Below are 4,768 nucleotides of genomic sequence, written 5' to 3' on the forward strand. Positions count from 1 at the left end.
GTATGTCAGATCTAACAGTGGGAACTGCAGTCACTCAACTACAAAATTTAAATACAATATGAATAATTGGATCCTGAGGTGGCAGGGGCCAAGTGGTGGCACTCAACCATCAAAGGCAAGGTGGGCACATCTACTGTAATGGACAGCAGAGGCAAAGTAGCAATCAGAATAACCTGACTTGTGTAGAGCTCTGGCCTTAGCTAATTAATCACGGTGTTCCTACAAGTGAATTTGATAAGAAGCCTACTACATTCCTACTTAATTTATATGAGCAGAAAACTTCTAGGTCGAACGGACAAAAGACTAATTTGAATTATAAAAACAGATAATCACGACCCCTCAATCCATTTCCTGATGTCAGCCAGTTTACAGACCTGGAACCCCTTGAATGAAGGGGAGGCCGGGTCCCTTGAGGAAGGACCCCACTACACTACCAACAATTTATGTAGTCACTTTTTCTCCCATCCTTCTCCAAGGAGACCTCCAGCCTTTTACCAGGGTAACTGCACTGGGGAAAGGGAAATAATCAAACCTATCGAGGACAACTGGATACTGGCTCTGAGCTGACATTGATTCCAGGAGACCTAAAATGTCATTGTGGTCCTCTAGTTAAAGTAGGGGCTTATGGGGATCAGGTAATTAATGGATTTTTAGCTCAGGTCCAACTTACAGTTGGTCCAGTGTGTCCCCAGGCTCATCCCATGGTCATTTTCCCGGTGCCAGAATGTATAATTGGCATAGACGTACTTAGTAGCTGGCAGAACCCCCACATTGGCTCCCTGACTGGTAGGATGAGGGCTATCATGGCAGGAAAGGCCAATTGGAAGCCATTAGAGCTGCCTCTACCTAGGAAAATAGTAAATCAGAAGCACTATCACATCCCTGGAGGGATTGCGGAGATTAGTTCCACCATTAAGGACTTCAAAGACCCTGGGGTGGTGATTCCCACCACATCCTTGTTCAACTCTCCTATTTGGCCTGTGCAGAAAACAGATGGATCTTGGAGAATGGCAGTGGATTATCATAAGCTTAACCAAGTGGTGACTCCAACTGTAGCTACTCTAAGAGAGGTGGTTTCATTGCTTGAGCAAATTAACCCATCTCTTGATACCTGGTATGCAGCCATTGACTTGGCAAATGCCTTTTTCTCCATTCCTATCCATAAGGCCCACCAGAAGCAGTTTACCTTCAGCTGGCAAGGGCAGCAATATACCTTTACTGTCCTAACTCAGGGGTATATTTACTCTCCAGCTTTGTGTCATAATCTTATTCAGAGAGATCTTGATCACATTTTGCTTCCACAAGATATCACACTGGTCCATTACATTGATGACATTATGCTGATTGGATCCAGTGAGCAAGAAGTAACAAGGACACTGGACTTATTGGTGAGACATTTGCATGTGAAAGGATGGGAAACAAATCTGACTAAAATTCAGGGACATTCTACCTCAGTAAAATTTCTAGGGGTCCAGTGGTGTGGGGCCTGTTAAAATATTCCTTCTAAGGTGAAGGATAAGTTGTTGCATTTGGCCCCTTCCACAACCAAGAAAGAGGCACAATGCCTAGTGGGCCTATTGGATTTTGGAGGCAACACATTCCTCATTTGCCTGTGTTTCTCTGGCCTATTTATTGAGTGACCTGAAAGACTGCCAGTTTTGGGTAGGGTCCAGAACAGGAGAAGGCTCTGCAACAGGTTCAGGCTACTGTGCAAGCTGCTCTGCACTTGGGCCATATGGCCCAGCAGATCCAATGGTGCTTGAGGTGTCAGTGGCAGAGAGGGATGCTGTTTGGAGCCTCTGTCAGGCCCCCATAGATGAATCACAGAGGAGGCCTCTAGGATTTTGGAGCAAGACCCTGCCGTCTTCTGCAGATAACTACTCTCCTTTTAAGAGACAGCTCTTGGCCTGTTACTGGGCTTTGGTGGAAACTGAGCGTATGACTATTGGTTATCAAGTCACCATGTGACCTGAACTCCCTATGATGAACTGGGTGCTTTCTGACCCATCTAGTCATAAAGTGGGTCATGCACAACAGCATTCCATCACTCAATGGAGGTGGTATATATGTGATCAGGCTCCAGCAGGTCCCGAAGGCACAAGTAAGTTGCATGAGGAAGTGGCTCAAATGCCCATGGTCTCCATTCCTGCCACCCTGCCTTCTTTTCTGCAGCCTGGACTGATGGCCTCATGGGGAATTTCCTATGATCATTTGACAGAAGAAGAGAAGACTAGGGCCGAGTTCACAGATGGTTTTGAATGATATGTAGGCACCACCTGGAAGTAGACAGCTGCAGCACTGCAGCCCCTTTCTGGGATATACCTGAAGGACAACAGTGACTGGAAATCTTCCCAGTGGGCAGAACTTCGAGCAGTGCACCTGATTTGCATTTTGCAGCTAGGCAGATGTGTGATTATATTGATTATATACTGATTCATGGGCTGTAGCCAGTGGTTTGGCTGGATGGTCAGGGACTTGCAAGAAGTGTGATTGGAAAATTGACGACAAAGAAATTTCTGGAAGAGGTATGTGGATAGACCCCTGTGACTGGTAAAAAACTATGAAGATATTTGTATCTCATGTGAGTGTTCACCATTGAGTGACCTCAGCAGCAGAGGATGTTAACAATCAAGTGGATGGGATGACCTGTTTCATGGACACCACTCAGCATCTTTCCCCAGCCACCCCGTCATTGCCCAATGGGCCCATGAACAAAGTGGCCATGGTGGCAGGGATGAATGTTACACACAGGCTCAGCTACATGGACTTTCACTAATCAAGGCTGACCTGACTATGGCCACTAATTTGCCAGCAGCAAAGCCCAACACTGAGCCCTCAATATGGCCCCGTTCCTTGGGGGTGATCAGCCAGCTACCTGGTGGCTCATTAATTTTATTGGACCTCTTCCCCAATGAAGGGGCACAAGTTTGTCCTCACTGGAACAGACAATTACTTTGGATAAGGGTTTGCCTATCCTGCATGCAACGCTTCTGCAAGACTACCATTCGTGGACTCACAGAATGCCTTATCCACTGTCATGGTATTCCACATAGCATTGACTCTGACCAAAGGACTCGCTTTATGGCAAAAGAAGTGTGGCAGTGGGCTCAGGCTCATGGAATTCCCTGGTCTTATCATGTTCCCTTCCCCAGCATCCTGAAACAGCTATATTGGTAGAATGGTGGAATAGCCTTTTGAAGTCACAATTAAAATGCCAACTAGGTGACAATACTTTGCAGGGCTGGGACAAAGTTCTCCAGAAGACCATGTATGCTCTGAATCAGTGTCCAATATATGGTACTATTTCTCCCATAGCCAATATTAATGGGTCCAGGAATCAAGGGGTGGAAGTGGAAGTGGCACCACTCACCATCTCCCCTAGCGATCCACTAGCAAAATTTTTGCTTCCACCTCCCGTGACATTACATTCTGCTGGCCTAGAGATCTTAGTGCCAGAGACAGGAACACTGCCACCAGGAGACACAACAATGATTTTATTAAACTGGAAGTTACAATTGCCAACTGGACACTTTGGGCTCCTCCTACCTTTGAGTCAACAGGCTAAGAAGGGAGTTACAGTGTTGGCTGGGGTGATTGACCCAGACTATCAATATGAAATCAGTCTACTACTGCACAACAGAGGTAAGGAAGAGTATGCATGGAACACAGAAGATCCGTTATGGTGTCTTTTAGTATTACCATGCCCTGTGTTTATGGTCAATGGGAAACTACAACAGCCCAATCCAGGCAGGAGTACAAATGGCTCAGACCCTACAGGAATGAAGGCGTGGGTCACTCAACCAGGGAAAAAAAAAAAAAAAAAAAAAAAAAAAAACCACGATCTGCTGAGGTGCTTGCTGAAGGCAAAGGGAATACAGAATGGGTAGCAGAATAAGGTTGTCACCAATAACAGCTATGACAACATGACCAGTTGCAGATAGGGGACTGTAATTGTCATGAATATTTCCTCCTTTTGTTAAAGACATGTTTGTGTATGTATACATTTGTACTAAGAAAATACCTTCATTTTATTTCCTTTTTCCTTTGTCATGTGATATAAGATTTATTGACTTCATATCAGCATTTGAGTGCTGTTAACTTTATGTAATAGCATTTTTGTTAGAGATCGATGCATTTCTGGTTTTACAAATGATAGTTGCGTTATGTTGGGCATAACTGTGACCTTATTATAGTCTTTATTTGAAGATGATGTATGATCTCAGGTTAATACTGAGTGTCAACTTGATTGGATTGAAAGATACAAAGTATTGATTCTGGGTGTGTCTGTGAAGATGCTGCCAAAGGAGACTAACATTTGAGTCAGTGGGCTGGAAAAGGCAGACCCATCCTTAATCTGGGTGGACACCATCTATTCAGCTGCCAGTGTAGCCAGGATATAAAGCAGGCAGAAATATGTGAAAAGGCTAGACTGGCTTAGCCTCCCCATCCTAGCCTACATCTTTCTCCCATGCTGGATACTTCCTCCCCTCCAACATCGGACTTGAAGTTCTTCAGCTTTGGGACCCGAACTGGCTTCCTTGCTCCTCAGCTTGCAGGCCCATTGTGGGACCTTGTGACTGTGTGAGTTTAATGCTTTTTAATAAACACCCTTTTATATACACATCTATCTTATTAGTTCCATCCCTTTAAAAAACTCTAATACACTTGCTTAAATTGGTTTCTAGGTATTTTATATTTTTGAAGTTATTATAAATGAGCTTGCTTTCTTTTTCAAATTGTTTGCTGTTGGCCTATAGAAATGCCATTT

Source organism: Symphalangus syndactylus, chromosome 11 (genome assembly GCF_028878055.3).
Source record: "Symphalangus syndactylus isolate Jambi chromosome 11, NHGRI_mSymSyn1-v2.1_pri, whole genome shotgun sequence".
Classification (NCBI taxonomy): Eukaryota; Metazoa; Chordata; class Mammalia; order Primates; family Hylobatidae; genus Symphalangus; species Symphalangus syndactylus.